The sequence below is a fragment of the Quercus suber genome, unplaced genomic scaffold, assembly GCF_002906115.3.
Source record: "Quercus suber isolate HL8 unplaced genomic scaffold, Cork oak 2.0 scaffold_502, whole genome shotgun sequence".
In the NCBI taxonomy this organism is placed as follows: Eukaryota; Viridiplantae; Streptophyta; class Magnoliopsida; order Fagales; family Fagaceae; genus Quercus; species Quercus suber.
This window is the reverse complement of record NW_027069951.1, coordinates 98,351-109,776: the sequence shown is the minus strand read 5'-3', so window position 1 is coordinate 109,776 and position 11,426 is coordinate 98,351. Positions and strand designations below refer to the sequence as shown.

Below are 11,426 nucleotides of genomic sequence, written 5' to 3'. Positions count from 1 at the left end.
GCAAAAAAAAAAAAAAAAATTCCATTAGAGTATATAGAAAAAAAAAATTGGGGCCCCCAATATTGGACAGTCAGCCCCCCCCCCCCCTCCATGCCCAATTCTCAACTATTCTCCCAACCCCAACTCAAATATTCTCCCAAGCCCAGTTTTAGTTTTAGGCCTTATCACCTTATGTACTCCAAATAAAACAAGCTAACCTACTCAAGTCCAAACACTAAAAACAAAATTTCACTTTCATTTTATCTAAAAAAATCCACTCACTGACCCACGGAATCCCTTTCTTTACTTCTTATTCTTTTGTTTTGTCTTCTTTGATACACTTTCATTTGCACTGGTACCGTTGCTTACCTACCAGTCCCCAAAACTCCAATCCTTTGTACTCACAGTTCGGAAAAAAAAAAAAATCCTGACCAATTTTTTCTTTCTTCATTAGTTTTAGTTTTGAAACTTGGTGACTACTTGGTGACTGATGAGTTTTCTTCTCTTTCTTAAGCATTAGACATTCATCTCTTTTTAGTGTCTTTTTTTGATTTTCTCAACTATCTACACCTAAATATTCACATGCTCTTTATATTTTCATAAATTTCTAGAGAAATACATGATTGAAGGCATGGGGAGATTGTTTGTGATGAGTCTTGAAGGGAAGATCTAAAGTTGGAGGCATTCAGGTAGAGGCAGTAGGCATTGCCACACGGGTGACCCATCTTTGCAATTTGTGAAGACAAAGTTTCTAAGGTAAAATTGTTTTGATTTATTACCTATTTTTGATTAGTTAGATATCATGTGGTTGTGGATATGGCTATGGGTGTTGTTAAATTGTTTGGTTTATGTTGTGCACCAATACTTGTGTGTTTAATTTTTGTTTTTATTTGAGGGGTTATTATTAATTAAAGTTGTATTAAAAATGGGTTGTATGTTTAAATTATAGTGGAAATTTTTCTTTTTCTTGAGTATGAACAACATCCATATAACTAAGTAAAAATTTCTAATTAAAATTTTATTTTTTAAACTTCTTTTCAGGTTAATTTTTGAGTCATATTCTTAAAGCTAAAAGAATTATGAGCAAACGAAAAACAATTGATGCATTCTTTAAGAAAAAAAATGTTAGCAATTCAGAAATTAGGATACCTGTGGCTGTAGAAACAAATGTTAATACTTCAATGCCTGATGAACACCCTGACCTCTCCAAATGTTCAAAAATTCAATTTGAAGAGGTAGATCGTGATCCAGGATCACGTAAACAAATATGTGAATTCCCTATCAACAAACAAGATGAAATTCGACGAGCTTATTTCAAAGAAGGTCCATATCAACCTAAAAATATAGACTATCCATACAATGATGATACTCATCGTCGTCGATTTCAACCTTCATGGTTCGAATCAGCCCCCCCATGTAAAAATTCTTGGCTACGCCTCTAACCTTACCCACCATGATATCAATTAGGTGTATAGTTGTCATGATAGTAAGGGTACGGGACTACGAGGTATATCTTCGGACTAGGGTTCCTTCCGTTAGGTTGAAATCTTGTATTCCTAAAACTAACAAGGGCTTGGACGAAGATTACCTAATACTTTCAGGGGACTAGCGTGACAGACTTCACTATCCCGTTCGAGATGGAATGCCAAGTGGGAAAAAAAAAGGGGGCCTTAAGCAGTGAACCTTTCCTTTTTCTTTTTTTCCTTTTTTGTTGCGAAGAGCTTTTCTTTTATATATACATATCTTGATCCTCGATTTTGAATACTTCTTTGTTCCTAATTTTTGTTTCTTCCTTCTCATGTTCTTTTCAGACAAGGATGCCACCGCTCGTAACATTAACTTGGTCAATGGTCCTGATCTCAATAGGATCCTTCAATCCGAGATTTTCGTTTAAACCAACGGTTAGGTCAGGTTTTTTTTTTTTTTTTTTTGGTGGGAAAAAATATGGATTGAATGGGAGAAATGATATCAAATTTATACAAAATAAAATGGAGAGAAGAAGAGTCAAAATATAAGAATGAGAAAAATATTAAGGAAATGTAACAGTAAATGTGGACTAATAGGGAGAAGAAGAGTTTTTATTTTATTTTATTTTATTATTATTTTAGAATAGGAAGAATAAAAGTTTTAAAAAATAAAAGAAAAGGTAGAAAATAAGTGGATGATGTGGCCACTAATGTGGCTTAACAGAAGCGTAGCAATAATAAATACTACGCTTTAGATTTTATATATATATATATAGATATATAGATGTGTAATGAAATATGTTTTAAGATGATAATATATAGGAATTTTTCTTAGAAACCATTTCTTCTTGAACTAAAAAGTGGATATGTAAAGTATCCACTATTGTGTCTGTTGAGTTGGTGGCTATAATTTGGTCTAACATAGAAGGCTAAGTCCTTGTTGTAGTAGGATATTGATATAGCCGACTATAGTAACCCTTGTGGAATGTTAATACCCTAGCTGACTTAATGTATGTATATATATTAAGTTAGTGTTGCGGCAATTCATTACGTGAAAAGTAGAATTATATTGTGTGAGAAAGAGTAGTCCTACAAGATTAGTGCAAATATAATATGGTGCTCTATTCTTTGTGTGAGAGAGCTAAGAGTGTATTTGGGGTTTGGGTCTTGTGAGAGTACTATTCTGCTACTATTGTACTCTCCTTATTTTATAGTGGAATTGTCTGTGTCACCACCTGTGGATGTAAGCAATTGTTGAACCACGTAAATCCTTGTGTTTATTATTTTCTTCTCTCTTCTTTAATCTTGCATTAGTGGGTGTATTTTCACATCAATTGGTATCAAAGCTCCCAGTTGGTTGATCCAATGGAGGTCAATGCTTCTATTGCCAAGGTAGACATAGTTAAGTTCGATGGGACTAGTAACTTCGGGTTATGGCAGAGAAGGGTGAAAGACCTGTTGATACAGTAAGATTTGGTGAAGGCATTATATGGGAAAACAAAGAAACTAGAGAAGATGATTGGTGCCAAGTGGGAATAACTCAAGATAAAAGTGGTAAGTACAATTCGGCTATGTCTAGCAAATGAGCTTATGTATGATATCAAGGATGAGGTGTCAACTGCTACTATATGGTTGAAGTTGGAGAGTCGGTATATGTCCAAGTCTCTCACAAAAATTGAATCTTAAGTGGAAACTTTATGGGCTTAAGATGGTAGAGGGTGTGGATTTGGCTTAGCCACATCAACACGTTCAACCAAGTTATTAGTGACATGTTAAGGATCAATATAAAATTCGATGATGAAGATAGGGTGATGATGCTTTTGACCTCACTCCTGGCTTCCTATGAACAATTGGTTACAACCCTATGTTGGGGGAAGGAGATCGATACTGGAATTTAGAAAGATCTCAGGAGCCTTGATGGATCACTACCATCAAAAATAGAATTCGAGTGAGAGTTCTAGGGAAGGGCTCATGGTAAAGGGTAATCAAGATCATGGAAGGAAGAAAGCCAGGGATAACAGCTCTGCCAAGGGACACAATAGATCCAAATCCAAGAGTAAGATAGTGAAGTGCTATAAATGCCAAAAGAAAGGGCATATTAGGCGAGACTGTCCATGGTGGAAAAGAGACAAGGATAAAGATAAGGGTCCTCAAGATCTGCCAACATAGTGGCAGTAGATGCAGATTCAAATGGAGATTTGTGATTTGTTTCATCAAATGTAGATCGGTTGATCAATTCTTGGTTTCTAGATTCAATACGTTTGTTCCACATGACTCCTCACAGGGATTGGTTTGACACTTATAGGTTAGTTAATTGTGGTTCTGTTCTAATGGAAAACAATGTTTTTTGCAAAGTTGTTGGATTAGGAACAATTAAAGTTAAGATGTTCGATAATGTCATGAGGACATTAAAGGATGTAAGACATGTTCTAGATTTGAAAAAGAATCTTATTTCATTGGGAACCCTAGACTCTAATGGCTTTAGCTATAAGTTTGAAAATGGGATAATGAAGGTATCAAAGGGTGCTATGGTTATGATGAAGAGCAGAAAGTAGATGGTAATATCTACAAATTGCTTGGCAATACCATTGTAGGTGGTGGTGGTGCACTTACTAAATCTAATCAGGATGATACACTCTTGTGGCATATGCGATTAGGGCATATAGGTGAGCCTGGTATGAGGGAATTGCAGAAAAGAAATATGTTAGTTGGAGTTAAGTCATGCAAATTAGATTTCTATAAATACTGCATTATGGGAAAGTAGTGTAAGGTGTAGTTCAAATCTTCCACACACAAGACAAAGGGTATTTTAGGATTATGTTCATTCTGATATTTGGGGACCAGCGAAGGTTGTCTCTAAAGGTGGATCTCGGTATTATATGAGTTTGATTGATGACTATTCTAGGAAAGTTTGGGTTTACTTCTTGAGGAACACGTCTGATGCCTGTGAAAAGTTCAAGAAGTGGAAAGCCGAAGTGGAAAATCAAACAGGAAGGAAGGTCAAGTGCCTTAGAACTAATAATGGCACTAAGTACACAAATAAGGAGTTCTTGAGGTTTGGTGAAGAGCATGGCATTAGGAGGTGCTTTACGGTACCAAGAACACCTCAACAAAATGGAAGAGCTGAGAGGCTTAACAGAACATTTAGAGAAATAGTTAGGTGCATAAGATTGAATGCTGAGATTCCTAAGGTCTTTTGCATTGAAGCTGTGAATATGGCTTGTTACATCATTAACCGATCACCTAGGTTTTCACTTGACGAGAAAGTTGCTGAAAAGGTTTGGACTGAAAAAGAAGTTGATTATTCTTCGATAAGGATCTTTAGGTGTCCTGCCTATGTGCATAGTCCTAGTGAAGAAAGGTCAAAGCTTGATTTAAATTCAAAGAAGTGCATCTTTCTTGGGTTTAAGAAAGGTGTAAAAGGTTACATGCTTTGGGATCGAGTTGCAAAAAAAGTGGTGATAAGCAGAGATGTGGTCTTTGATGAAAAGTCCATGATAAAAGCTTTTAGAAAGGAAGATGAATCTCAAGCAGTGGGAAGCAGTAGTGACTGCAGTAAATCAGTTGTGCAGGTGGAGCTAGATGAAGTGGAGTCTCAGCTAAAAAAGGAACCTCACAGTATAAAATCAGATAGGCATAAACACAACAAAAAGACCACTAGTCAGGTATGGTTTCAAGGATCTTGCTTCTTATTGTTTACTAATCAGTAGCAGGGATCCTTACAATTTCAGGAATTAATTGATAGCTCTGAAAGCGAGAAGTGGATGGGAGCTATGGTAGAGTAGATGGAATCCTTGAATAAGAACAAGACTTGGGAGTTATTAGAACTTCCAAAGGGAAAAAGAAATCGATAGGTTGCCAGTGGGTGTTTAAGAAGAATGAAGCAGTATCAAATAAGGAAGGAGAACAGTTCAAGGCACGGTTGGTAGCAAAGGGATACTCACAGAAACAAGGGATTGACTACAATGAGATTTTCTCACTTATGGTTAGGCATACTTTTATCAGGGTGGTGTTGGCCTTGGTAGCACATTAGGATTTAGAATTGGAACAAATGGATCTGAAGATGACATTCCTTCATGGGAATTTGGAGGAGGAGATCTTCATGGAATGACCAGAGGGGTTCAAGTAACCCAGTACAGAAAATCTTGTCTGCATATTGAAGAAGTCCCTTTATGGGCTTAAGCAATCACCTAGACAATGGTACAAGAGGTTTGATTCTTATATGATTCAGATTTGTTATACCCGTTGTGAGTATGATTGCTGTGTATATGTTAAAGTGCTTAATGATGGTTCTTATATTTATTTGTTACTGTATGTCGATGATATGTTAATTGCTGCTAAGAGCATGTGTAAGGTTGATAAGCTAAAGTCTCTGTTGCGCAAAGAGTTTGACATGAGAGACTTGAGTGCTGCCAAGAAAATTCTGGGTATGGAGATTCATAGGTATAGGGAGGCAAGAAAGTTATGGTTGTCTCAAAAGAACTATATTAGAAAGGTTCTTGAAAGATTCAACATGCAAGATGCTAAGTCTGTAAGCATTCCATTGGCAAATCATTTTAGATTATCTGAGAGTCAATGCCCAAAGGATTAGAAGGAACTCGAAGACATGTCAAAGGTCCCTGTATGCAAGTGTTGTTAGGTGTTTGATGTATGTGATGGTTTGCACCAGGCCAAATTTGGCTCATGCAGTGAGTACTGTCAGCACATACATGACAAAACCTAGTAAAGATCAATAGAATGCAATGAAGTGGATATTCGAATACTTGAAAGATACTTCAGAACATGGGATCTTGTTTGTAGGGCAATAGGGTGATAATTCAGTTGTAGGGTATGTGGATGCAGATTATGCATGCAATGTGGATGATAGTAAGTCTACAACATGTTATATTTTCACATTGTTAAGCGGACCTATCTATTGGAGATCCACATTACAATCCGTAATAGCCATGTCTACTACTGAAGTTGAATACATCGTTGCAGGTGAAGCTGCAAAGGAAGCATTGTGGTAGAAAGTGCTAGTCGAAGAGCTTGGTTTGAACCAAGGAGGAATTTGCATTGTGACAGTGAGAGTGCCATTTGTTTGGCAAAGAATCAGGTTTATCATACAAGGAAAGGCATATTGCTGTGAGGTTCCACAAGGAAAGAGAGTTGATTGTTACAAAAGATATTTTTCTTGAGAAGGTTCACACTTAAGAGAATGCAGCTACGTTGATGTAGCCGGTTCCAGTGTCTAATGTAATTCCTGTCCTGTGTTATGGATATTATATCCAAGGCTGCGATTGGCACCCTATATCTAAAGGGTTGGATTGGATTGCATTGAATTGACTATTTTCTGTACTGTACTTCGAAACTTCTTTGATTATATTAAATAGAGAAAATATCTTACTGAATTCTTCTGCTAGCGGATTGTGGGCGGTGGAAAATATTGGTGGTGGTAAGGATTTCTTAAATAAAAATAAATAAATAAAAGTAATTATTGTTGGTTAATCATCACCAACAAGCATAAGTGCACAGCGGTTGGCCAATGATGGTGAACTCACATGGCTGGCAATTCGCTGCTGGCAAAAAGTTTGAGTGATCATCAGTAATCTTGGGATCGTTGGTGGTGACCTCAAGATGGCCAATTGCAACTTTTGGACAAACTGATGGGGTGAAATATTATCCCCACAGGCTGTATACAATAATACCACTTCCATCCTTTTGTTTTTATGTATGCCACATGGAAGATTAAACATTCCAAAGGGATTAGTATATCCAATCCAATTGGCCATGCAGAGTTAGTAAATATGAATAATTTGTCCAATCCAACCTCGATCTATCACGTTGCATCAAACACTGCCTGAGAACATTATCTTTTACAAGAAATAGCTACTTTGTGGTGTTTTCCGAATGAAGTGACATTTCATATTTTAGTGTATGTGGTTTTCTTTTCTTCTAGTGAAACATTCCTCACCATAGTTTTTCTTCGTATGTCAGGAACTCAAGTAAAAGAAGAAGTAATCTATCTGTAAAAATTTCTAAAAAGATGCCGGCAGCTGCTAAGTTCCTTCGGAAAGTGCAGCCGGTGGTTCCGCTGCTTGAGTGGAGCCCCTTTGTGTGGATGCGACCTTCTTTCTTGCGACCTTCTTTCTTGCTGCCTTTGTTGGATTTCTGCAAGCTACTGGGTATAAAAAATCCAGAAGACGACATTCCTGTGCCACCACGTTTGAAGAGTCCTGCTTTTTGGGGTATGCCTTTCTTCACTGTTTAGGTTTGCTACAATTTGTCAGGCTCATTGCCTTAAATATGATCTTGATACAAGTTTTTGGTATCTCCGAGCCGGTACATATTTTGTTGTTCTTACTAGTTCCTCACCAGTTTTGAGAAAATCCAAAAGGTTTTGGTTGGGTTTGTTTCCTTGATGTTTTACCAACTTTATTGTGGTTGTTCCTTTTCTCTTTGAGTTTGTTTTCTCTTCCAATTTATAATAGCTCAAATTCTAGATTTGATGGTTATTGTATATATTGTGCAACATCTGAATTAATGTGATTGCCATGTTGTGAATCTTGGAGCTGATTTGTCCCACATTGATATTCCGATGTCTTGCTTGTGAAATCAAAGACTCAAAACATTTTCTGCCCGACAAAACAAAGATACAATTTAGAGATAGTTGGACTGTGGGTGGGCTTCTCTGAGGCTATAGTTGAAGATTTGCCTTCAGTCTGCACTGCACTGGAGCTGAGCTACTAAAAATTTCTGTCCAGAAGGGGTCTTCAGCTTATTTATGGACCACATTCAGTAGTACGAGGATTGAGGAGTTATGTAGGCATTTTATGATGGTAGAATGTACTCAATCTAGATTCCATTATCAGAATGCCTTAACTTTTACCTATAAAATGAAAATGATAAGCTTCTATTCCCACTGTACTATTGCAACTTTACAGCAGGAGCATGACATACTTCTAGCAGAAGTCTGCCGTAGGTACTTACAAATTGAAACTCACAGCTCTACACACACAGTATAGTTTGCCAAAAAGTGAACCAAGATCCATTGCGCTGTTTGATAATTTCTTGTAGCTGGTGCAGTACTGGTGGAAAACTTGAGTTTGATGCAGCATGTTTTATTGCAGTTTTTGATGTTTCCTGATTTGCCACATATTCACCTTTTTTGTCCAAGACATTTAGGACAAAGATTGAGTCCAAAGTCCAAACATGGGTTTTTTTTTTTTTTTTTTTTTTGGAGTACAGACATGTTCTATGTTGCCTACCTTGAATATTCATTTCATATTGACTATTACTACATTATGGAGAAGATTGCATCCTTTATTCAAACTTATCTTCTAGCTCTGAGTGTTTACTAATTTTGAAATAGTTCTTTAGTTTTAGTTGCCATCTATATAGCCTGTGCTCTCGGCGATAACTTGAGGTTTAATTGTCGTGTTTCTACTCTTTTCTGCTGATTGGTTATGGTTTTCTCTCCAATCTTGCAGGTGTATTTCTTGCAGTTTCTTCCAACACCCGGTATCAGATCATCAATGGACTGGAACGTCTGGTAGAAACATCTCCTATAGCAAAGCAGGTTCCACCCATTGCAATGGCTTTCACAGTTGGCGTGCGATTCGCCAACAATGTATATGGCGGGACGCAATTTGTGGACTTGGCTAAGAGGAGCAGGGTGTAATAATAATTGGCCGAGATTTAGAAATACTAGCAGAGGGCTGTTTTATCTTTGTAGTTTACATAAGCCCCAATGCAGTTTGATCTTTTAACCAATTGGCCGAGATTTGTATTATGTTTTTGTTATTTCTTCTCTCCTGGGACTAGAGGTCACCAATCAGTAAGTGTGCCCTGAGTTTCTTTTAAAGGGAGAAATTGAATTCTGATAATACCCAATCCTGTCTACCTTCTACTAGGCTTTTAATTTTTCTTTTCCTAGGTCAGTTTAAATGGTTTGAAAGTACTTAACATAATCATCATAAGGGGCCCAATAAATCCTTGAAGTCTACATTTTTGAGTCACACCAATGATGCAAAAGTACGAATTTATTTTTGATTGGATGAAATTGATTATTAGACCTGAATCTTTTGAAGGATAGCTAGGGTCTCACATTTAACCGACATAAAACTGCCAGGGTTACCCTTAACTCAAAGACGTTGATCAGTCTCTGAGAAGTGGGAAAAGTAGCTGCAACTGATTGGTTCTAGATTTGGTCTTCTTACCACACGACTGGGTAGATTATAGGACTCCCCCACACCACAAAAATTAGGCATGGCAAAACGGGCGGGGCGGGTCAGGTTTGGGTCGGGTCAATCGGGTCACGGGTCAAACGGGTCAAGGGTAAAAAACAGGTCATTTTAAGCGGGTCAAAATCGGGTTCGGGTCAATCGGGTTCGGTTCGGGTCGGGTTGACCCGTATTTTTCACATGAATTTTTTTATTTTTTATTTTTATATAGAAAACAACATGTATCTGTCATTTGAAAAGTTATGCAACAAATTACTTAATGTAAAATGCATTATTTTGAATTCACCACATATATCAAGAATGAACTCAGTTAAACTTATTAATATTTATTCAACAATTTTAAAATTATACAAATCCTAACATTACAATGTAAAACAAAATAACATAAAGATAAGTAAAACAAATACACAAATTTTATTTCTATACAATATCAACATTCCAAATATAAAACAAAATTACAAATGACTTATTGGATAACTTATTTGATAAAGAATAAAAATATATAAGAAATTTACAATCTTGAAATTTAATTTTATAATCTATTATCAGTTGTGGTTGACACTCTATTTCAATTTGAGATATACTTTAAAATTTGATTGCTTACTTATTTATACGTGGTCTCTTTTATGAATATCATATTATTGTTAAGCAACACACACTCTAGAAAATATCCTAATTTATTTTGAAAAGCCGTTTATTTTGGACATAAATTATTAAAAAATAGGTCTAAGTGTTCATAATTTATGCTAATTTGATACTTTAGCTTCACTATTTTCACACTTGTGAATATTTCTTACATGTCTACAATTTTAAATCTATATTTTTAACTCTATTGTAACCAGATTATCTTGGCATGTACTTTGCTATTTGATATCTAAAAATATTTACTCATTACAAAATGTTCAACCATTAATATTTCAATTAATTTGCATATAGTTATGTAAATGTATCAATTGTTTTCTTAAAGTTCACAATAAACAATTAAACCAATATTGTCTTAATTTTACTATTTTTTTACCAAAAAAAAAAGTTTTAAAAAAATGGTTCGGGTTCGGGTCGGGTCGGGTTAACCCGCAAAAAACACGGGTCGGGTCACGGGTCAACCCGTTTTTGCTTCGGGTAAAAAAAAATCGGGTTCGTGTTGGGTATTTTTCGGGTCGGGTCGGGTCGGGTCAAAAAATTCTGACCCGTTTTGCCATGTCTAATGAAAATCGAATAACACTCCTCTATTCTACCGTTTGTGTTCCACTTTATCTTCCACAAATTGTGGAATATCATGTTTCTGATTTTTTATTTTATTTTTTATTTTATAACTCTGGTTATGTTATAAGAAAACTAAAATGAATTCGTGGTAAGTTGTGATGGTGGAATATAAAGTGAAACACAAAAAGTATGATTACGGAGACAATGTTAACTTATTTGGTGTGAATCGTGTGTCATGATGTCCTTGAATTTGCTCTAAAATTGATCATAATATACCGAATAGAATTTTTCTTTTTGTGTTTCAAGCCTCCACTCTCAAGGGGAGTTACTTAAACCAGAAATCTATTAACTCGGTTTGTAACTTAACCTTCTAGTAAATTACTGGGGGTTATACCAGAAATCATATAACTCGGTCTGTAACATAATTTAGTAAATTATAGGGAGTTAGACCATAAGTCTTAGAAAGAGTAACATTGTCATACATAGCCCAGTCTTAATTTTTTTTTCTTTTTTAATTATTTTTGAAAGCTCAAATTAGTGTGAAAACACTAGAGCT

General features: G+C 36.0%; 1 non-coding gene across 1 annotated transcript; it reads left to right on the top strand.

Annotated features, from left to right (window-relative positions):
* Positions 1-7,561: 7,561 nt before the first annotated feature.
* LOC111986774 (uncharacterized) lies at positions 7,562-9,333 on the top strand. Its single transcript, XR_010624944.1, has 2 exons — positions 7,562-7,672; positions 8,915-9,333. It is a non-coding gene; the product is annotated as an uncharacterized LOC111986774 (transcript).
* The last annotated feature ends 2,093 nt before the right edge of the window (positions 9,334-11,426 follow it).